This window comes from Lissotriton vulgaris, chromosome 3_1, assembly GCF_964263255.1.
Source record: "Lissotriton vulgaris chromosome 3_1, aLisVul1.2, whole genome shotgun sequence".
Lineage (NCBI taxonomy): Eukaryota > Metazoa > Chordata > Amphibia > Caudata > Salamandridae > Lissotriton > Lissotriton vulgaris.
The window spans coordinates 63702450-63727861 of record NC_141689.1 but is presented as its reverse complement, the minus strand read 5'-3'; positions in this window follow the sequence as shown (position 1 = coordinate 63727861).

The window sequence follows — 25412 nt, the reverse complement described above, 5'->3', positions numbered from 1 at the left end:
CAGTGGGAATGGAACATAACTCTGCCTCTGGGCGCAGGATAGTCCCTCAAGGGGAGAATGGTGGAGGAAGAGGAAGGGCTCTCATTGTTTGCATCACCTGGATGGAGCGAAGGTGGACACCATTCTAGGCAGTCATCCTGCAGTCTCTCTTAAGCTACAGTAATAGTGTGGCATCTTTCTCATCAGTTTCTACATCCTAGAGTGGTGTGTGTGTGTCCTTTAGACTAGGCCACATTACTCACATCAGTCTCCGTCCTAGTCGCACTGCGCTAAGAAGAAAAACAAGTGGACATGCTTCAAGACATCAATTCCAAACTATGCAGAATGTATATTCTGCCAAACTTTCTTCCTAGGCCTGTGGTGGAATATAGCAAGATGTATGCCTCAGCCTGGAGGAATACCGGAGAAAATCCATATTACAGCACCTGCTAATCTCCTCATCTTGTTTAAAACAGGAAAAACAGGTAAATGTTGGGAAGGATCTGTAGCCTATTTATCGTGCCCACCTGAAGGTGGGCCAGTCCTTCTTTGCAACTCTTCCTGGATTTTCCTGTCCCGAACCAAGAAAAAGTTGACCTGAGTTCAAAAATACTTCTTTTCACTAGGCTAATACTTCAACTGCATGCTTCCCTTTACAACTCATTGCCCAGGCTGTCCGCTGACCCATGTTAGTAAAAAGAGATTTTCAAAAGTTTTTACATCTTTGGATTTACACAAAACCAACTAAAAGCCATTATAGCAAAGGTCTTTTTAAAGAGTCTGTATTCATGGTGCCTAAATAACTTACCCAAGCCACTTTGTGAAGGGGATCAGAGTCTCTGGGGGTGAGCAGCAGCTGCCACAAAGCTTGAGGCGAATTCTCACAAGAGTTTGTGCTATTTCTTTGTTGAGAACAGAAGTTGGAGCTCTTGCAGGAGGAAAGTGTCAACCAATTGGGCTTTGTGAAATGTGCAGATGAAGCTATTCATCTGGTTGTGCAGGAAACAGGTGAGAACATTCTAGAGCGATGACCAGGTGGTGAGGTACAAGCAAGGAGAGACACTGGTAAAAGCCTTTTAGAGACAACAGACCAAGAGGGAGTAGAGGAATGAAAAAAAGGTCCGTGGGAGATCTCACGGCCATGCTGGAACATCCAATTCATGAAAAGGCAAGTATGATTTGGCGATTGCCAAGCCCTTCCCTTTATTAGCCATTTCCTTCTCGTTACTATATAGCAGCATTGAGCCACAACTGCAGGATCACCGTGTATGATAGTCACTCATCCTGAGGCTCTGCTCAGCATTTGAAGAATGTCAAGACTGCAGAAAACCAATGGTGTACCATGGAAATTTGCACTATTGACTTCTGTTTGTTTATTTTGGAAATTTGTACTCTTGGTTTTCTGTTTTCTTTTCCTGATTTTTTATTTTGGCCCTAGACTCACACTGATCTTGTGTGTGTGCGGCACCGGGACTGCATATGGAGGCATGATGGAGGCTGGTCACTCAGCTGAGTAAGCGCTCGTAACCTGATCTCCTTGATCCCCCCCATGTGAGATGGTGGATCGACATGCATAACGGAAAGAACTACTAGCAGGCTACTAAATACCCCTTGGAATGCTGCGGGAATTACTTCTGTTAAAACATTTCATAGCGGGTTGCCCGCAATTGCTTTGTTTCCATGGCTGTTGAGGAGCTTTCTGGCGGGTATCTGCGGGACGAGACCGGATTATCAGCCGGGCCGGGATGCCGCCGAAGAGTGCAATAAGTGGAAAGACCCGCGGCGCAGGAGGAAAAGTTGTGCTGAGCAAGCCATCGGAAAGCGCCCAAAACAAACAACGACATGGAGCGGCGGAAGATAGCTGCAACAACAGCCCGGTCAGTAATACCGACTGTGGGAAGAGAGTGACTCCTACAATTTTCATGGCAGCCAGGAAAAGCAAAAAGCTGACTCTGCGACAGGGCACTTCCGAGGAAGCTGCTGCACTGGGACCCTCTGCCAAGGTGTGCGAGGGATATGGTGGGACTGCAGGATCTGCTGTGACCAATACAATGTTAGGGAGAGAGGGGGACTCTGAGCTATGTTCCAATCCTGTAATGCAAAGACAGATCTCACAGCCTGATGCTCGGAGGGAGGCTTCGTCAGCTGTGGTGACTTCTGAAGTACCCAAAAGCCTGGAAACAGGATCTTTGTTGCCATCTGGCAGCAGGTTGTTTGCAAACAAAATAGATGGCACTAGTGATGGTGTAGACGCCGAGGGTGTAAATACACTGGGGACAGATGTAGAGGGGAAGTTTTTCTCACTCTCGGATCACTCTAGCTCATCCGGCGATGAATCCCTACAGATATCTGAGGGCCCTTTCAGCTTAACAAGTGGGCGGTGGAGTGAACCCAGCAGTATATGCCAGGATGAGGAGACCCCTGGGAAAGATAACCGATGTCTAGCTCCGGCACTGTACGCAAGAAAACTATACCACACGAACCACAGCGGATTGATATACAGGCCGCCCCGGGTCAAACCCTCAAAGAAGAAACTGGGTAGTGGATCCAGTAATGAGCCTTTATTAGGGGAACAAGATCAACACAACTCAGCAGAACGCTCAGGGAACATTTCACTGACAGTTATATATGAGACAATGATGGCACATAGAGAAGAAAGCCGGGCGGAAAGTCAAAAAACTCAAGGCGTGTGTAGGAAATTGCAGAACTCGATTCGGCGGGTGGCTAAATCCTGTTCAGAAATTGCGGAAAGGATATCCGAAGCCGAGAATCGAATCTCTACTCTTGAGGATGAGATGATAGCACAGAAAACAGTCACTGACATGTTGCCAACCCACGGGGATGATTTATCCTGGAAGAATGAGGACATGGAAAATCGTCTACGCTGGCATACCTGAAGGGTTTGAAGGCTCCGACCCACGGAAATTTGTCGTGAAACTTTTCACAGAGGCTTTCCCAGAGCTGGTCCAGTGGACATGGGATATTGAGATACAATGAGCCCACAGATTTCACTTTCAAGTGAAACAGAACCAAACTAATATGAGGCCCAGAGCTATACTGATATGCTTGTCTAATTATCTGTCTAGGCAGGCGCTGTACGATCGAGCCAGGCCAGATAGACAGAGAAAAGCGGCTGGAGTAGAGTTCTTTGTTCGTCCCGATTTTTGTCCCACTACTGTGGAAAAAAGATGGCAACTACGGCAGCTAATCAAGCCGTTTCAGGAAAAGGGTGCACAAGCATTTCTGCTAAGCCCAGCTAAGTTGAAAATAATATATAAAGAGAAAATGAGATTTTTTACATCCGAGATGAAAGCAAAAGAGAAATCAAGTCCTAGGGAAGATAACACATAAGTGAAGGAGACCCTAGCTAATGCCGGCAGGAGTAATGTTTGTGATTCTTGTAGATTTATGCTGAGTCACATACCAGTGAATTTTTTCTTCTTCTTACTGTTTAAACGTTATCTTAGTGTTTTGCTATATGCTTGAGCTAGGGGTATTATGCACTCGGGGGATACGGGGGTACAGGGGTGGGTACGAGGATCTCCATCACTGTAGACTGCTGGGTCTATCAGCCTCCATGTTGGGGAGCGGAGGGGGGCCTTCACTTTGTAGAGAAGGCAGAAGCAGGGAGGAGGGGTGACACCTTGGTGTAGGGAGGAGGGTGCTACCAAGGGGGGTGGGGCTGGGAGGGTAAAAATCATAAAAAAGCCAGCAGTAATTACAGGACTTATGAAAGAAAGAAAGATTATGTTAAGAGAGACCGGAAACGATATCTGCTTTTTTTAAACCAGGATAAAATGGAATTTCTAACTGTGTGCACATTTAATGTGCGGGGGCTTAACGAGAGGGGGAAACGGCAAAGAGTGGCACGTGAAATAAGGAATATGTCACCCGATGTAGTCTGTATCCAAGAGACACATGTTCCTTGAAACAAACACACAATATTGAAGGAGCTAGGATATGAGTTGCAGGTGTGTATGACCCAAGGACTACCACTAGAGGTGTTGCTATACTTGCTAAAAAAGGCCTTTTAAAAATCGGGAAAAGTTCAGCAGATAGACATGGGCGATGGGCCATGATTGAATGTATCACAGCTAATAAGAAGTGTACAATATGTTCCGTATATGGCTCTAATCATGATGAAACGCAAGTCATTGAATATTTGAATACAGAATTGGCCAATTGGGCAACCCTTCTAATATTTACGGGGGATTTTAATATCTAATTGGGAGAGGTGACTCATGGGTTGGGTGGGAGATAAATACGTTGGCAAGAAACCTAAGATATATAAAGCCTTACAGCAACTTCTTTACAAACATGGTCTAGTCGATGTATGGCCCAGGTTAAGACATCCAGAGCCAGGGTACGCGCACTATTCCTGCCCTGATCCAAAGTTAACCAGATTAGACAATTTTTTGTAACAAAAACTTACCTAAAAGATGCAAACATACAGATTTTCCCCTAAATAACCTCAGACCACAACCCAGTCCTATTGAAACTCGTAATACAAGGCTTAATACGACCCAGAAGTACATTCTCCTATGACAGGAAGTTATTACTAAATGAAGAGTTTATTAGTCACATACGAAAATGGGTAACACAATTTCTGGCCATAAATCGCAACTCTACTAAGTACGGTATAGTCTGGGATGCAATGAAAGCTGGACTCAGGGGAGAGATACTAAGCTTTGGACTAAATGTGCAGAAACAACTTAGACAGCAGCAAATGTTGCTATAGGAGGATCTACGCTGCTCCAAATCAATTTGATAGAAGCAGTACAGGCACAAACAGAGGTGGCATGGTGCAAAGCTAGGATGAATGAGGAATGGGCCAAAGATATTACAAAGAATATCATCTTTTTAAGAGCAAGTGTTACGAGTTGGGGAGGCAACAGGTAGATGCCTTGCGAAAAAGATCAGATGTAAAGAGGTGAAAAACTCCATTGCGGCAATTGAGGATTCAGCAGGGAACATAGTAGAAACATCGGAGGGGATTTTAGAGGTATTCTGGGTTTTCTATGAGGGATTGTACTCAGAGGACAGTGACACTCAAAGAGCAGGGGAAGATTTGTATAGGGATCCATATAGGAAAATTGTGAATGAAGAAGACCAGACAATGCCAGAGGAACCTATTTCAATGCAAGAGCTTATAGACGCTGTAGGATCACTAGCTACAGGGAAAGCTGCTGGCCCGATAGGCTTCCATTAGATTTATATAAACTTCTATTGCCAGAAATACAATCAGACATGCTAGCTGTTTATCGGGAGGCACAAGAGGGCGCTGCCCCTGCATCCTGGGATGAAGCTAGTATCATCATTTTTCTTAAAAAAGATAAACCTCCCACACTTCCAGGGTCATTCAGACCGATATCGCTTATAAATTGCGATGGGAATACCTATGCAAAGATATTAGCATCACGACTCTCTCGTGTGATTAAACCCTTAGGTCGGTCCACCAGCATGGATTCATACCAGGTAGGGGCACGGTCAACCATATAAGTAGAGCTATGACAATGCTGGATATCGCCAACACACGTAGATTGCCATGCAGGGTGATACTATTGGTCGCAGAAAAGGCGTTTGACCGTGTTTCCTGGGAATTTTTATGGGCAACAATGAGGTGGTATGGGTTTGGTGCTGGGTTTATTCAGGCAATTAAAACAAAGTACAGATTACCAAATGCGCAAGTTTGTGCTGTAGTGTAGTTCCTAGTTTCCCACTAGGCCCTGCGCATTGGAATAACATAAACAGTAGTATCGACGTAGAAGTGCGGATCTTCCAGGCCTCCACTGACTATGCTAAACTTAATTGGGTTTGTTACCAACTAGCTCAGAGGTCACTGGAAACTTTCTTGACTGAAATAGGAAGTGATCAGCTTCCCTGGCACAGACAAGAAGGGATTCAGTTTTCCAACAACCGTGCAACATGACAACTTTGCTCTTCAGATCAAGAGTCAATCTCTAGGGTCGTGTGAAACAATAGACAGTTATTTTACTCAGTCAGGTTAGTGCAGATTACTTTCACAATATGTAGAGAATAGAGAGACGGGCGTTTGTCAATAAAGGGTTAACATTTATTGAACAGTCTTTCTTCTCGTACAAGAGAAATGAATTGCCACAATTGCAAGACTTGTTATTATAAAAAGTATGTACAGTAAGATAAGTATTGCGAGATAATACTGTAAAAGCATTGATATGGTTTCTTAGCCATATAATGGTTTAAAAGTAATAAAACATATATACATTCATATATACATTAGGCTAAAATACTCAACTGGTGCTTCTAACTACGCCTACCCCAGTGTACCTGACCTAAGCCTAATACGTGGGAGGGGAGTAAGTAAGTAGCTTCAAGTTAAGTTGGTTTTGCCAAGGTTTGCTTCAAGAATTCTCACTAAGGGTTTAGTCAACACCATACCTCTGAATAGAATGATGGAGGTCTGGTATCTCCTTCAGGGAAACTCAGTATCCCAGTCACCCGCAAGGGTAGACCAGAAACGCTGGAGCTGGATTTCTCGGCAGGAGAAAGGCAGCGTCTCTCTTCAGCGCGTCGAGGAGGAGAAGGAGGGGGGACAGCGTCCGCGGGCAGCTTGCATCTGCTGGGCTCTTCGCAGAGGACGGCTGTTCAGCTCCTAGTTTCACCACACCATCGTTCGCCAGTTAGCAGTGATAGCAGTAGCGATAGCAGCTATGATATCTTCAGCATAACAGCAGCTTCAGGCGACGGGCAACAGGGTGCTAGCTTCAGCGAACGACAGCTAACAACGGTAGCAGCAACACAGCATTTGCTTAAGGCAACGTTGGTAATATTTATACCTGAAAGGTGCCATGTTTGACGTAAGTTTGCTGGACATAAGACGTCAATTAAAGATGTCACTAGGAAGTGATCGCTATCAGTTGCTCATTAGAGTTCCATTACTAATCAAAACACAGCAAGCGGGGATTTCCAGGTTTGCTGAGTTTTTATCTTGTTGAAGAACTCGGAGTGTTAATCTAGGAATCTCAGATAGTGACTTCTGCTCTGTCATTGCACTAATTGGTTGCAAAGGAAGTGGCAGAGAAAACTATTCTGGAATGTGGCTCTGTTCGTGTGAGGCCAGAGATGACTTTCTGAATATTGTACTTGAACGGTTATGCCAATATAGGGAATAAGTGGATTTATAGCCGAATACGGGCATAAGGTCACAGTATCGATCAGGATCCTAGATAAGCACACAACAGTGCGTTAGGGCTAGAATCGAACCCTGTATCCATTTCAAACGGTATCCGACAGGGCTGTCCCTGCTCTTCCCTGCTATTTGCGCTATATATTAATCCGTTCTTAAACATATTGAAACAAAGGCTAAATGCACCACTATTAGGCCCTAGACAGGAACAGGTTAAAATATTTGCATACGGAGATGATATAGCGATAGTCTCACCCGATCCCACCACCTCATTGGTAGAGTCTGAACAACTGGCAGCAATTTATGGGAGGAGTTCAGGATACAAACAAAACCTAGCAAAGACACAGGTTATATGCACTGATCAAGCACATTTTAATGACCCAAGAGTCATGGAGGAGGCAACATATTTGGGGGTGTGCTTGAATGCATGCCTTGACTCGATGGTCATGTCTAATTGGGAGCCTTTGCAGTGCAAGATTAAAAACGAACTTGATAGGAAGGTCTTCACTTATCTATGTTGGGAAGATGTAATGTTCTAAAAATAGACATTTTACTAAAGGTTTGTTATTTTTTTAGGGCAGTCCCACTTGAAATTACAAGGAAACAGATTTAAAGACTGCAGTCTATCTGCTCTAGTTTTCTGTGGGCACAGGGAAAACCTTGTCGAGCGTGGACATTTATGACCCTTCCGCGTGAATGAAGGGGCTGGACAGGTCCTAATTTCCAGTTTTACTATTGGGCGTGCCTACTGCAGTATATTGGTTGGGGCAAATGAGGAAAACATAGAGGACACTCCTCATATTTTTCAGTTGTTATTAGGTTCCACGGCAAAGAGAACTTTCTTTAAAATCCTCGAGCCCAGTTATTATAAAAATGTTTTAAGGTGCTTCAGGCTGCCCACAAGGCCTGGCTTCAGATTAGGCGACATCTGAAGATGAGTAGGATTAATCAGTATACCCCTACGGATGCCACAGCTCTATTGCCAGCTATTTTCTTGGATGGCATCATGAACAGATGGAGAACCAAAGGAATTTTGACGTTAGGAAACCTAGTAGACAGTAGTGGTACTAGGACATATATTTCATTAATGGCTAATTACGATCTTCCCAAAGCAGACTTTTTCAAATATCTACAGATTCTAAATTATCTGAGCAAAAGAGGTGATGCCTCACGCCTAGCACAGAAAAATAATCTATTAGAAGTTGTGAAGGGCCAGGAAAAAATTGGTAAAATATATTAAGCACTAAAGGATACAAAAGGATGACGTGGAGGCACAAAATACTAAATGGAATGCCAGGCTGTCTGTAGAGGGTAATATTTTACTAGAATCTATTATATTAGCTGACAAACTTCTAATATCGCCCAACCTAAAAACACAGCAGTATAAAACTATGTTCAATTTGTTTTATACATGGGCGAAAATTGCACGTGGGGGGGGGGGATAAATGTAAATGGTGCGGGGAGGATCAGGCAGATATAGTTCACATGTTCGCCACATGCCCAGATATAAAATCATTGATCAATAGGATGCAGATCTTTTTACCGGAAGTCACAGGAGTGCAGATTGAGATAACCCCAATAGTTATGTTGCTGGGGTTTTTAAAGGATGATATGTCTGCACTGGGAATGTATACATTCAGATATCTAATATATATTGCTTTCGCCGTGGCAAGATTTGTTCGGCCGCTTTGAGCTTGGAATCGGCTCCCGTGGACCTGTCTGGACCGTCCGCCTCTCTCGAGCACCACTGTGGGGAGTTTGTATGGTACGTGGTTGGATTGTCCTTGAAGACGTAGCAGCGCGGGCTCCGCAGGTGGTGCTGAGCCTGGGGCAACTTTGCTGGTTTGTTCACCGCCGTCTGATGCTGCAGCGTCGTGAGGGCTGATGACTCCGTCGCCTCGATCATACGCCCCGATGCTCCCTGTTGGGCTGCCGTGATTGCCGTCTTCTGGAATCTGGATGCTCCCTTGTCCTGGGCCTCTTTCTGTGGTGCTGCACCGGTTCCCCTCGGGCTGGGGACAGGGTTGTGCAGGCTGCTCGGGGCCGTACTGCGCCCTCCGTCCACATCCTGCCCGCATGACGCTGAGGCTGCGGCTCGTAGTTCCTATTCCCTGAGCCTTTGTCCCTATTTTGCCACATTGCTGAGGAGGCTTTCTGGGCCCCGGTTATGTTCGTGACCGTTTTGCTACTTCGGCTCACCGACCGCCCCACCCTGCCCACACCTCACTCATTCTACAGTACACTTCCTCGGCCGCCGCAGTTCCTCTGAGTTTGATCCCTGGTCCGCCAGATTTCGCGAGGATCGAATCTGCCCCAGCAGGCTGCCTTTGTCTCGGCTATGACGTTCTTGAGCCCGGCACGCAGTTGAGATGACTATTTACAACATGTCAAGATGTTGATAAACGACTCTTCTGGCACGTTTTTTCCCTAACCTTTATGTTGTTACCCTCTGGGATTGTTTATTTGTTTGTTTCTCCTCATGACTCTGCCTAGGTATGGTATGGCTGGTTCCCCTTGTTGTCTCAAACTTGTGGTGACCATTTTGTCTCTTAAGTCACGAGCAATTTTTATTAGGCCTCCATTATGCCTTTTTTGTATTTTGTTGTTGTTGTCCCCTGCCTTGCTGATTAATAGACACTAAGAAAGGACTCACTCCACCTCCACAAAATCGGCGGCCATCTTTAAAGAGAGCCCTGATTACAAGTTGAATGTAACTCCAGCCTACTATCTCATCACCTCAAATTATATTCCTCTCTCTTCTTGATTTCCCTATCTCTCTTCTATATATTTCTTAGCCATATTCACCCTAAGTTTTTTTTATCCCTCTTCTATATCTTTCTTAGCCATATTCACCTTTCCTCTCATCCCACTGATGCTCTCTTCTACTTTTCCCCTCTAATCTAAATCTTTCGTTATTGACAATACATATTGGTTATACATATTTATATCCCCCCTCGTTTTGTTGTGCATTATTCATTTCTTATTATTGTGATATATTTTGTTGGTTTAATTTTGTATATCTCCCCTTTTTTTATTTATACATGTTGTTTGCTTTTACATATTTATATTATATTGCTCTATTGTCGCAGCTTATATCCTAATTCAGCGGCATTTATTCACTTTTATGGGCTCACATCGGTGTCAGTATTAATTTGTTTTACATCCTTTTCGTTTTTATTTTAACTCTTTATATTTAATTTATGATGTGTCCCTTTTTCATTGTATATGTTGTATTTTAGGTTTTAGCTTATATCTGTTTGAATTATCACATTTGCTGCTACTTTTGCATTGACTAAACGTAACTACACTCTCCCTTTTCCTACCTCTTCCTACTATTCGTTGGCTGTCCATTTCTTAGATTGCCCTGTATATTTCTATTGTATACGCTACCCCTCCACACAGTGTCCCTCTGTCTGGCCTCACCCATGCCCCTCACTGTTTGAATCTGCTTTGACTAAACGCTTCCTGACTCCCCCACTTCCGCTTTTTATAGTTTTGTTTAGTGGGTTTGTACGGTCTAACCTGTTTTGCTCCTACTTTCTCTCCCTATACTGCTAATCATGCCTCCACTCTCACTTCCACCCACTATCTCAACTTCACACATCTCTAAACTCGGCCCTAACTCTTGGTCTATCCTCTACCCCTCCCATCTCTCCAAACATGGTAAGAAAAACTTCAAGCACAAACTTCTTTGTCTCCACCCAGAAACCGTATTTGCTGATCACCATAATAGCCTTAACTCCTCCATTATCACCAACTACATCTTCTTCACCAAACGCACTTCGAAATGGAAAAGCTTATTTCTCCGACACCTCCCTATCACGAATTCCCGCTATTTCCCATAAGGTCTGAAACGTTCCACCACTCCCTCTCCTTCCTTTCCGGACGAAATTGATATCTCCATCTTTAAATCTGAAAACATTCTCATCCAAGCATCTGAAAATCACCTCCACATCTTTGAATTCCACTTTAGCTCGCTATCCCAATCCCTCACACAATCCCTGTATACTTCCATCTCACCTCCGGAACCCCTAAACCCAACTCCTTCCATCTTATCCCTTGCCCCCCTGTTGCATCTCTCGTACTTACCCCATCTCTCAGTTCCTTCTTTATCCCTCATTTCACCTACCCCCTTATCTCCTCTCCCTAACTTACCAACCCCCTCTTGTACACCCCACATCGTTACCCTTACCCAACAGCATTTGACCTCCCCTGCCTCCATCTCCCTTACAAACACTGATTCCCTTTACCTTCTTCCACCTTTATCCCCTCTCACCATCTCACACTCCTCTTCCCCCAATCAAGTGGATTATTCTCAATCTCTACTTACCTCCCTTGCTCTGAACATTATAACTTGTTACGACACCCTTGTTTCCCTGTCCCCTAATATCTCCCAGTCACCTAATGTCTCCCAGTCCTACAAGGTACATGTCCCCCTTTCTTCCCCCTCCACTCATGACTCTCTCACCACACCTAATGTTTCCAACAAAACTGCCCAACTCCCCTGTTACCCCCACGCCTACTTGGGCTACCTCTTTAACCCCGAATTCCCTTTGCGGCTACACGCTCCCCTCCTGTTGATCTCCTCCTGAACAATCCCCCCTTTCCTCCACCCTATACAACGCCTCAGTGACGCCTCCTGCCTCCCCCACTTATCCCCTTATATCCCCCATTCTAATAACTTTCTCTCTTCAATTCTCCTCCCTCCTTCTGACTCCCACTCAACCTCACCCTCTGTTGCACTTCATACTCTCTCCACTCGATTAACCATCCCCGACACCTCCCCAACAGTCCCCCCATATCCTCCACCGATACCCCCTTCTCACACTCCCTTATTCGCCCTTACATCCCACAATATACCAGACACACCAACCCCTTCTGTCTCTCCTCCTCATTCAACTATATGTCCTCCTAAATTGAATGCCACTCTTAAGTCTACCTCCTGTTTACCCCCTACCCCCAAAAATGATCCTCCCCCATTACAATTCCCCCCATACCTCCTACAGGATTTCCTCCCCTTCTCCCCCTAACTATCCCCCCCTTGATAACCCTTACCTTTCCAACCTCCCAAAAACTACTGATACACTTTTCTCTTCAATTCCTACTCAATTACTCCTTAAGTTCGAACTTCTCCTTTCATTCCTCATTTTAGAACTCTCCTCTCTCAGAAACAATATCTCACTCCTTGTTAAATCCCTCCCCTCAGATCTTGTCCACACATCGACCTCCTCACAACACACCTTACCGTCGCTCATCGACACTCATCTCAATCCACCCACAAACAGACCTCCTATTCGTATCACCAACACCAACACCCCCCCCCTCCCTGGTAACTACACTATCAGATCCAAACACACTGAACCCTCCTTAAGCGTCCCACCCTGCAATATCAACACAACCTCCCCTCCTCAAAGTGATATTTGCTCTATAACCTCGGGAGCTAATTTGTCTAGAACCCCCCCTGTCTTTCCCTCCTCTGCCTCATCCACTATCCCCTCCTACCAGTCAATCCACTATCCCAGTTCTCTTAGGAACGAACAGACTCCCCCGCTTCTGACTTCTCCCAGACCCCCCCAACTATTTAGACCTATCCACCCCTGTCCCCCCACCCCATTACCTGTCCCCTCTGCTGCATGTTGATAAACTGCAGATCCGCCTCCTGCCACGCAACTGAGATTGCGGAAACCATTCTTAATGAAAACTTAGACATCGCATTCCTTACTGAAATCTGGCTCAATGCCCACTCCACTCCTATTCTTGACTTGCTTATCCCACCAGGCTACTCTATCATTAAGAAAGATAGAATCGATCAAATAGGAGGAGGCCTTGCCCTAATCTTTAAAGATGAACTTACCATCTCACTTGTTCAGCTCCAAGACCCCTCATCCTTTGAAAACCTTTGCGCCAACCTCACTTTTCCTGGCTTTCCCACAACTCGGCTACACACTATTTACCACCCCCCCCGTAAATTGCCTCCCCTTTACTGAAGAGATGACTGATCTTATCATTCAAGCATCACTCTCCCATTCCAAGAATTTCTTCCTTGGTGATTACAACATTCACTGGAACAAAACTGATGACCCTGCTGTCATCCTATTTAAAGAAGCCTTAGACATCACTGACTTGATCCATCTCTGCCATGCTCCGACTCACTCTAAAGGTGCCACCCTCGATGCTATTTTGACGAGCAAGGATCTGGCCTCTCTCTCCAATATACTTCCTGTAGACTGGTCTGATCACCACCTTATCCTCTTCACCCTGAATAGCCCCATTACTCGCCCCACCCCTGTGAGCACTTTACCTATGAAACCTACTCGCAGCCTTCACCTTATTCCACCTGGCGAACTGGAATCTACAATTAAAACTTGCTTACTTCTCCCCCCTCCCTCTCTTAACACCAACGACCTTACTGGCCATTACAATAATTCCATTTGTGAAGCCCTCGACCTAATTGCCCAAATCAAACTCAAAAAACAAAAAAACATCCCTCCCAAGTCCTGGTTCATTGCCGTACTTAATAATGAAAGGCGGACCCTCAGACAATCGTGCCTGGAGGAGTCATCCCACCTCTGATCACTTGGCTCTCCTGAGAACTACCAGAACCCACGATAAAAAACATATCTTCAACGAAAAGGCCTCCTTTCTCCGTTCTCAACTTGACCAGGCTAGAAACCGCCCCAGAGAACTCTTTAATATCGTTAAAAAACAAACTTCCTCTGGCGCTCCTAAATTAGCAGCCTCTGTGGATAGATGCGAAGAAATCGACAGCTTCTTTACGAATAAAATCAATAACATTGAACTATCCTTCTATTCCCCCCTGCTCTCTCTCCAACCTCCCCTTAACCAATGCATCCTCCCTAACATTCCTAATTCACTTTCATCCTCCCCTCCACCACATCTCGACCCCTCTCAACCCCTCCCTGCCCTCCCCCATCTCAATTCATCACAGACGGGACACCTTTTGAAAAACAAGGCTTCATGGAGTGAATAAAAAAATAAAAAAAATCTTATGTTTGTGCAGAAACCTAGGCCTCTCCCGTGACATGAGTGTGATCTTAGACCTGTTCTATGATAATTTGCCTGACAGTGAAGCACCATCCATGTGTGGGACAGAGCTTTCCAAACTCTGTGTTGCAACACATTACTGTGTTGGCTGCCATGTGTGGGGGTGTCGCACGACGACGAGACGTGGTCTATTCATCATGTAGGACAGTACTACGTATGCTAGTGCCGCAATACCTGTTCCTGCGGTGATGGAGCAAAGATTCGCAGGTAATGCGACTTGCTTGTATTCAGTCCTCTCGACATAACGTTAATGTACTAACTAAGATGTTTGTCTTATTAACACTCCATTTCACGACACGTTGGGTATCTAGAAGAAGCTTGCTTATGTGTTTCTACTAACAATAATCCGCTTGCACTAAAATGGCCGCTGCTACACGGGATTTCTTACTGGGCATGCGTCTGTCATACTCATGTGACATGACGTCTTTCTCAGCCTGGAGGGAAACTTTAGCTTCTGCGCATTAGAACTAAGATGGCTGCTTTGTGTTACAGCATGCATGAAGCTTGCACTGCTGCTTTAGCTAAGCTGTTTGTTTTGCCTAATCATTAACACAATAGTTGAATTAAAGTAATGGGAATAGAGTAGAGATAAGTGGTATACAGTTCATTCATTTATTTCGTGTTCTAAAACTGTTTCTTTTCTATTATTCATGAAACGATAATCTTGGGCCTGGGAGGCGTTGTTACTCCATCTTGAAAACCCACACTGCACATGTCAAACTCCAGAAGAAGACGAAGTCATTTGACATTGAAACCATGCCAAACTTACAGTACATTAGAAGATGCGCCTGGGAATCTAACCTGCTGACCCAAAGGGGAAGAAAATATTGTTAACATTGTATTTCTATGAGAATATCCATTGTTGGGTGGAGTAAAGATGCATCGGAAAATTAAAATTGATGGGCGGGAACGTTAATAGAATATTCAGAAGTAAAAGTTTCCTTTTAGTATGGTGTGATGATCTCTCCCCATCTCTTGTCCAATCAAAATGTGGGATCCTTACACTTGCAACATTGGGAGGTGGTACACTGTCCTGGAAAATAGTATAACTAGAGTAGGCTTAGTTAGCTATTTTGTTCGACTTGTCCGAATAGCTGACCTGACACTGACCCAAAGCACTAAATAGGTGATTAAGAGCAGAGGTGCTGGCGGAGCACTCTGCCAGAAGATTCGATAACCCAATCAGGGTTCAGGAGCAAGGGTGCTGGCAGAGCACTCTGACCGAAGATTCGATAACCCAATCGGGGTAAGGCTGTTAGCTGCAGAGAGGGTTGTAGTGCTGGTGTAGCAACTTTAACTGTGGGTGCCGGTCTTAGCCTGTGGTGATTCTGTCCTGATCCAAATTTGGCTGCACGTGTCCTGATCTCTGGTCGGCACCTGTTGACTCTCTGGCACTTGCACTTTGGGTTCTATCCTCTAACTGACCCGTGGCCAGCGTTAGTTCTTCATACCATTCTAGGTAAATATTCAATGTGGGTATGTCATTGTACTGTTTCCTTCTCTCTTCCCACCCTAATGTCAAATGCGTAAAGACTGCTTTATAAGATCTCTGCATATTCTCATTCTAATCATTATTTTCCTGATTGAAAGATTTCTGATCTTTAATATTTGGATTAAGAGATTTAAGAAATTTAGGTAAAGAGTTTAAACCTTTCCCGAGTTTGTGGTTATTAAATGAGTGCAAATGTTATTATTCTACCTATTATTCTAAATCCTTTTGATCCCTTAGGACTATAGGTATCGATAACAAGGATTGCTAAGTCAATGGTATAGGTCCTAAATGAAATTTTATAAATCACTGATAAGAGTAAAAGCACAGGTTGCCTGATTAAAACTCATTATATGTTGTTTTTCTGGGCCGAAGTTAGTATGGTAAAACAGAGTCAGGTAACCTGCGCGCTCTATCAGCAGAAGGGGGAAGAGGAGGAGCATTGTGCTGCCATTCTCCTGCGAGCCCGCTGCAGCGGCGCTAAATAATATACTGTAGCGACTCCAGCTGGCTGCTCTGCAGTCCTGTACACGTCCAGCCTATACCGGCAGGGGCAGGTGGAGGCCGGCAGCTCCATTAGGCTTGGGGGTCGCTATTCGGCTCTCGCTGCTGCTTCCTGCGGATGGAAGGAGAGGGGGAGTCACCCTAACTGAGCATTGCGCTGCCGTTCCCCGGGCCTGGTGAAGCGAAGGATTTTGTGAGATATGTTGCGTCCCCATACATTTTGTCATTTACAATTTCTAGGACATATGTATCTATCCCTATTTCTTATATGCAGTTAATGTAACCTCTAGTTTGCTAGTAAAACTGAATTACTGTGTCGCAAAATGATGCATGTCTAAAAATGCAGTTAATTTAACCTCCGGGTTGCTAGTAAAACTGAATTAGCGTGTCGCGAAATGATCCATGATTAAAAAGTGTGTCACCAACATGAAAAGTTTGGAAAGCACTCGAACAGAGGTGGTAATTTTCTGAGTTTGTAATTCATAATTGTGACCAGATTGTCTGGAGACAGCTTAAGCTTTCTCCTCACCTTCACCTTTGGTGACAGTGCGCGTTACAAGAGTCATTTAACATAACATAACATAACAGATGTTTTATTACTAATACATTTAATAATAATAATAATGATAAGAAGAAATAATACTAACAATGCATAGTAGGCTTTGGGCCAGCATTGCTTATTTGACATACCATTCAAACTCTATGTCTTTTGTACTAAGGAACATTGCATAGATTAAATTGTCAGACATATTTTGGATCAACCAGTACGATAGCCACTGGGTGCTTCAGTTGTGAGACATTCCAACTATATTCAACCCATTATGATATGTCCACATCTGGGGAACGCAAAGTTGTTTGTCTAAAGCCAGCACCAAGATGAATGGAGCTTTTTTGTTTTTGCTAATTGTGCTGCTATAGAGACTATATATATATATAGACTATATTAGTGAGGCTGGACCTCGCATCATTGGTGTTGTTCCCTGTTAAAGCACGGAACAACACTCTAACACGTATTTCAGGCAATTAAAAGTTGCCTCTGTCAAGACAGACGCATGCTTTTTTTAAGAAGACAGGACTTGACAACAATAATGATGACAATACAATGCTTAGTCATTAATAATGTATCTCATTGTATGTTCTAAGCATATTGTGCCAAATTAGTTAACCCCTAAATGGAACACATTAATGTACAATTCTTGCCAAATTAAAAGGTTAAAGGAATATCAACTTAATGAACACCACTTATCTATCATCTTAACATTTTCCCATAATGAGTTCAAACTTGCATCATTTATGTTGCTCAGTATAGAAGCACAGAACTATATTATGACTCCTAAGTAGGCAATATAAAAATGTCCATTCATTGATGGCCACTGTAGTCTTTTATATGTCTTTTGCGTAATCTGGATGTTATCTGCTTAGGACTCTTCTTCAAACAAGCAAAATCCCCTAATTAAACATCATTTGATCATGCGTCCAGGAAAGCTTTATAACTTTCATTATATTCAGTAGAATCATCTTCTGAAACCACTCAAGCTCAACCAAGCTCAAAGCAGCAGCCCTTCCCGCTAAAAGAGCCTAATTTAATTTCCAAAGGAGCCTTTCTCCTCTTCCCCCACTTCAATGTCTTGGTCTTGTCCCTCCAGCTTCAGTAATGTCAGTAATACACTTCCACTGTTTGGGAAAACAACATCACCTCCACCTGCCTAGGAACAGGCCATGGAATGGCACCTTCGGCCTCCAATATTCTGGCTCAATTATACACGTAATGCATGTACTACACACTCGTAACAGTCATGTGCTTGCAAATGCAAAAAATTTAAATGGGGCTCAGCACATTTTTTGTAGAAATGTATGCGAGAAATAGGGGGCAGCTCACATGAAAACACCAAACAAAACAATAACCCCAAAGCAGCAGCCGAGATATACCAAAATAGTTATGAGGGAGGGGGGTCTATTTTTTCCTTGAAGACACTGTGTTTAAAACTGCAAGAAAAACATCAGCCTTAATTACCCTACACTGCGGATAAGACTGCCTAATATCTTAAGCCGACATTTGTTAGAAACAAAATCTGACACATGCAGTAACACTTGTATAAGAAATAGTAACAGAAAGCTCTTTTGAGTAATGCGGCATTGGTTGTTTTTAGATTAGTAAATATAAATACATGAAAGTGCTGAGCCGCTTGTTTTTCCCCATTTGTTTGTACTGTCACATAAAAACAAGAGGTGCTTGCAAATATTTTTTTACCATTCACCAGAGTATTACATTGGTAATATACAAAGCTGCAGATGAGTACCACAGGTAAGGGACCCAGTCCTGCCAAGTATCACGCATCAGGCGTTAGACTAACGCATTTCAGTGAGGTACTCCGCATTACCGCACTGAAATGCATTGTCACGCCTATGCTGTGTGTCACTAAAAGCGCTGAGAAAAACCGCGAGTCTGTAGCATAGCTCAGCCTGTGACTTGCGCGCACTGCTTCAAATCAAGCAGGCATGCGTTTCATAGCTGTGCTAAAGCTGGTGGTAGCTTTAGCTCAGCTGGTACAATGTATCACACATTTGTGATACATTGCCAACTGCTGGGGCTCAGGTCCTACTGTCAGCAAGCTTGACGTCATCACGTGGGTCGGGATGTCAAATCCGCCTGCCAAGCGCGAGGAGTACGTTTTGCGAGCAGCCGGGAGCTTTGCTTATAATCAGGGCGCATGGCACCAGCCTCGGGCTCTTTCCAACCCTGTCCCCTGCGTGCTACCTGTTGTTATTCCCACCCAACCCCCCAGAGAATTCAATATTTTACTGCGGCCGAACGACAGGAGTTTGTGACTCAAGAGCCGCCAGGACAGTCTGTTACTGGGCGTCCCCGGCCGCCCGGAACTCGCAAGAGTGACAGGACAGTGCCCAGGCCTGTGCGACTATCACTGGAGGCAGGCCGGGGTACATACTCTAATTGCTTGTCCCCCGCGGTGGCTGGCGGCCCGAGCCTGCCTGTAATTTATGGCGTGCCAAAAAGTTCAAGGGCAGACTTGGTTAAGTGTTATGGGAGCCAAGCAACTAATCTGCTACCTCTGAAGTAGATTATCATCAGCATGCACTTGACATGTATACCTGCCTCACCTGAATGACGGTAAGAGTGACAATGTTTTCATATGCAGCAGATACTGTGACATGGATACTCATTACTGAGCTGTGCTAACCTCGAGCTTTGCGAGGGAAAAGTTGGTGTTTTTCCTGAATAGAGGTGGCCACGAATACAGTGACTGTTACCTAGAATAATTTAAAGCAAGATTTGTATTATAGTTTATTAGCTTGTTGCGTGAGCCAAATAAAAGATGCGAGTAAGGTAAGTGCAGGATAAAGAATTCATTCACTTCGCAGGGTAGAGAGCACAACATAGCTCTTCTGCTTTTGCCTTAAAATCCTGACGCACTGTAGCACTAAAAATCGTAACCTGCATAAGTGTCACTGAGCAATATAATTTGAAAATAAATTCTTGCTAAATACGCGCGCAAGAAAACTATTTAAAACAATGCACGTTATATTTAATAGGCCAGGTAACAACTGTAGCTCAGTATCAGTCCACAGTACTCACTGTCTCTCGAGTGCAGCTCTCTTTTATTCTCTCTCTGTCACTGATAGTCTGGCTGACAGCTTTTACCTGTTTATATGCTGCTACAGTGCATATATAAAGTTTCTTCATGCTTATGACTTCTCTTCAACGTGGTTACTAAGGGGGAATGTCATTCAGGAATGGCCATTACACTTTCCATATTGCTACCATTAATCTTTCTGACTGTATTACTCCTTCCAGGCTTTTGTGTTTAGGATTATTGGGATTCGTCCTGAGCTGGGAAACTGATAAAGAAGTACTCCTTCCCCCCAAAATGTATGGTGTGTTAAAAAAAATATATAACTGCATACCCCTTTTGTTGTCTGTGTCAAACATTAACCGTTTCTCTTTTGGTGCGTGTCATCGTCTGTCATATATTCAGATTTTCCCATAAGGGGACAGACATACTGTTTTACACACAACAGCACCCTGGCTGGCTGTAACCTATATGTTCCACTCGTCTTCTTTGCTTGATTTTAGTCGGGAGAAAGTGTCACTCATAGTCGTTGAAATGTCTGTAAAGTCAACTCATACTCCGATTCAATTCAAGTCTTCTTTATTGGCAACTCTGCTACGATACATCATTAAGCGATGTCTACAACTCACCTCGCCGATAATTTTAATTAACTTGAATTGCACTCCCGTGTTGACAAGGGACTGCTGAATACTTCGCCAATTATTCTCCTTGCTCTGTCGCGGGCCCATTGCAGCCGATTAGGCGCTGCCTGGGTTACAGCTTTTTGCCACCGCCATCTTGAGTGAAGAATTGGCGAGCGGTCCTGTGCTCGACCCCTCCCGCCCACGCTGGTACAAAATGGTTCCCCTGCCCCAGGAGCGCAGCGGACGGGCACAGCGGGCGTGCCGAAGGTGCGCCAAAGGCAAGCCCGTCTGCGCCCGTCCGCACCCAGACGGGCCCTGGGCCCAGCTATGCTGCCGGAACGACTACATACTCCTGTGAGGAGCTGCTAAACATCAATAATGGCCAGGGTCACCTGTCTGAGGCAACATATAACTGGGCCCAGAGACTGGGGATCTTAGCGAACTGCACTTCCCACCCAAAAACAAAACAACAAGATTCTATTAGCTACACAAAGCATAGCTCGCTGTCCCATTCTCTGTCTATACTCTATCTAAACACCTGTTCCATGGTGAAACATAAGTTAGACCTCTTTCTGTAATTAGATATGGATAAGCCGGACATTCTATTACTCACCGAGACCTGGCTGACCCAAGATTCTTCCCCAGACATAATAGCGGCTCTGCCCCCAAACTACTGCATCATTCATGCTGATCGCAGATCAGGCAAACTCGGTGGGGGAGTGGCGGCCATTTTCCGCCATGATTTGGAAGTCACTGCCCTGACCAGTCTGAACCTCCCAGACACTGAAAATCTGGAGCTAAAAATTAACACCACCTACACAACAGTGGCCTGTGTCCTCTTGTACAGACCCCCTAACAATATGCCTGCTTTCCCTCTTATGTTTAGCGAACAAATCGCTAATCTAGCTGTTGACCACGCCAGGATTCTCCTGGTAGTGGGTTTTAATTACTGGTTTAATGACCCTTTGGAAGGCCCTCAATCATGTGAATTTACTGAGCTCCTCACAAATTTAAACTTCGAACAAGAAGTGCTTTCCCCAACCCATTGCAAAGGCCATACCTTGGATCAGGTCTGGTCTAACTCTCTCTTAGTTACAACCCCGGTAACTAGCCCATGTCTATGGTCTGACCACTTCCTTCTTAAATTTAATCTCATTTATTCTCCTAAAAAGATAACCGCCACGACAGCAGGCGGATATGCCAGGAAATGGAATTCCCTAGACAGGCCTGAATTTTTACTAACACTTGCCAACTCCATTCCATTACATCACACTGACATTAATATGTCAGAAAACAACCTCTCTTGCTGGCTGCAAACAGCCAGCGATCTCCATGCTCCATATAAAAAGGTGAAAATAGCTCGGAGCGCAGACGCCCAAAAATGGTTCTCGCCAGATCTTAAAGCAAAGAAACTGGCCTTGCGCCAACTAGAGCGCCATTGGCGCCGCAATTACGCCCCTGACCTTAAGTCCCGCTACATCATAGCTAGGAAAGAATACATGAAATCTATCCTGTCTACGATGGCTGCTTATTTTTCTTCTCGCATTATCAATTCTACAAATAAATCAAAGGACATTTTTTCCATTCTCAATGAGTTAACGAACCTTGACAATGCCCGCCCGAAATTACCCCCGACCCAGACGCTCTGCGATTCACTGAACGTCTTTTTTATCGAGAAAATTGCTACCATTAAAGCCAGTATCCCACAAATTACAAATTCAACTTTCCCGACCACTGTAAATCCTAAAATCATGGGCTCACTTAGCAGCTTTACTCCCATCACCTCAGACCAATTTCAGGAATTATTGGTAAGAGTAAAGTCAGGTGCACCCTCGGACAAATGCCCTCCTTACATCTTGAAAGAATGTCTTTCAGTGATTCCGGCCCCTGCCTACACCCTTTTAAACAAATCATTAGCCTCTGGACAAGTTCACCTTGCATTTAAGGAAGCAACAGTAATACCACTGTTAAAGAAATCTGGGGCAGATCCCACCTGCAAGGCAAACTATCGCCCAATTTCCCTTCTCTCCTTTTTAGCAAAGGTGATGGAGGCCCATGTTGCCAACTGTCTGTCCAACTTTATGGAGGCTGCTAACTGCCTCGAACCACATCAGGCAGGCTTCCGTCCGGCCCATTCAACGGAGGCGGTGGTTGTCTCAGTAATAGATACTCTTCAGGATTGTGCCGACAAACGTCTTCCGCAGGCTTTGGTGCTATAGGATTTGTCGGCCGAATTTGACACGGTCGATCATACCATCTTGATCGACCGTGTCACCCAGGCCAGCATTGGGGGCACGGCGGCCTGCTGGCTGAAGTCCTTCCTTGAAGACCGCTCCCAGGCAGTTCGTCTGGGTGACTTAGTTGGCACTAAGCAGGTCATCACGTGCGGTGTACCTCAGGGCTCGTCCCTATCACCCCACTTGTTCAACCTTTACATCTTCCCCTTAATCCAGGCCCTTAGAAATAAACAGGTTACTGTGCTCAATTATGCGGATGACCTGCAACTACTTTTTACAATTGATAACTCGGCAACGTCCATTTCCATCTTTCAATCTACAATGAGGATCATCCAAGCATGGATGGACCAAAATCATCTGAAACTTAACCCAGGAAAAACAGAGCTGGTTTTGACAGGGGACAGTGTCAAATACTGGGGCTCACATTACTGGCCTACAGACATGGGTCAGGCACCTATCCCCTCCGTTTCGGAAAAGACGCTTGGTGTCACCTTGAATAGCGACCTCTCTCTCAAAACACAAGTGGGCCAGGTGGTCTCCAAGTGCCTTTTCCAACTCAGGAAAATTCGGAGGGCCCGTCGTTTCCTGACCCTAGAAGCTCTAACACAGGTGGTGATTGCTACTGTAATCTCCCACCTTGATTACGCAAACTCGATCTATTTAGGCCTCCCTCAGTATCTTCTGAAACGTCTTCAGATGGTACAAAATCAAGCAGCCAGACTGATTTTGAACCAGCCCAGATGGCAACCTGCCACTCCCCTTTTGAAGGCACTTCACTGGCTCCCTGTGGCTCAGCGTTGCACCTTCAAAGTCGGCTGCATGATTTTTAAGGCGCTCCATTGCAAAAGCCCTAAATGTATTACAAAACTCATCATGAAGCATGCCCCGTCCCTGAATCTACGCTCGGCACACCAATGTCTCCTACAGATACCATCTTTCAAACGCACACGCTCGGGCGGCTGCAGATTCGGCACCTTGGCCCCCCGCATGTGGAATGCCTTCCCCATTGAGATTCGACTATGTCCAGACCTTCTGTTATTTAGGAAATCTCTAAAGACCTGGCTCTACCAACAAGCATACTGCTTACGTCCTGGCCCTAAACTCTGACTCGTCCTCTGTCTCTAACAGCGCCAGGAAACCAGTCGGCTGCAGAGCATTTAACACATTTTTGTTAACATAACATAACATCTTCCCGTTCCCTCATCAACTGTCCCTCCCCGGAATCCCCACTCATACATTCCTATTCTAATGATGCCCCTACATTCAAAACTAAGAATTCTACAACACAACAATGTCACTCATAATTACACAGAAATTAAGAAAATGTCACACAAAGCAATTAAAACCTTGGCAGCTATGGGGACCTCTCCCCATTTTGTTAAATCATTCCTGACATGGAGCTGCAGGTGCTGTTATTGATGTTGAACATTGCTTGTGATGAAGCGAGTTTCAGAAATGAATTTTTGTTTTTGGCTCGCGAAGTTAAACTTCCATAATAATTAATTATATTAATGAGTTTATGCACAAAAATGTACTAATCAACCTAGATTAAAATGCATTCACGACATATGGGTTTAACATTATGTGCTCTTTGTTGCACTTGCAAGTACGTTGAAGAATAATGAACTAACCTTGTCTATTTGTCTTGTCAATATTAATTGCGGCTGTTTAATTAATGGCATGTGCTTATTTTTAATGTGCTTTTGTCTATGTCGTGTCTTTTATGTGGCAAAGGCTCGTGGAGAATCCTGGAGGCCTATAAGAAGAAGGTTTTTATAATGCTGCATTCATGTGCTTAAAGCTAGTTAACATAAACTAATGGGTTAATATTTAGCAAGGGGGTGGGTAACAGAATAATCTTCATTATTCGAATTAATTAATGTGTTGTGTTTCTTTGCATATTAGCATTCAAGAAAGAGGCCTGAGGCCTAGCTTTTTAAAAGGGTGTTTGGAATCCTGTCGTGTTGAGCCGAGCACAGCTAAGAACGTGGAAAAGTTTGCCACAATGATGTCCGTCAGTAAGCTGAGGAAGCAGCGAACTGTTATTTAATAAGATGTTGCAAAATCCTCGGAAGCTAAGGTCGCTTGTGGACAAAGGACAAAGACGTTTTAGAAAGGCACAACTTTGGATTGAAAAAGGTTATGATATCATATGGACTGACGGCTTTCAGCCAATAGAAATGCTGAATGACGGAGAAAAAGTAATCTTTAGTTAGTTTTAGATAGAGAAAAGGTATAAAACCTGACCCCTTGGGAGGAGCTTTGCTGGCTCGTTCCTGATTCCTGAAGGGCGTGAAGTGCTGTCGGACTTTTGACTCACGTAAGGATAGCCGAACTAATGACTTTTCCTTTTAGGTTTTAATGAGATTAGTCAGGGAAATAGAAATTAGGGAATGAGACCTTTGCTGCTTTAATTCTTTACAAGCTGATCTGTTTTAAAGTGCCAGTTTAATGTGCCTTTATTTGATTAAAGGATGCTTTCATAAATGCTAATAAAAAGATTTCTTAATTCTAAAATGCTCTTTGTTTGAAAATAAAATTAATAAAATAGATTTTGAAATGACAAGCTGGTCTTGTTTATTCTTAGTCTAGTTACCTTCAGTTGATCCATTAACCTAAAGTGACTTAATTAAATGATTCCGTTATATTTTTGATTATGATGATGACAAATTGCAGTTGTATATAATGTGTAAATAGTTTGTGAATAGTTCCGATTAATTAGGTCACATGATTCAGCTGCCCATTATTTGTCTCAGTTAT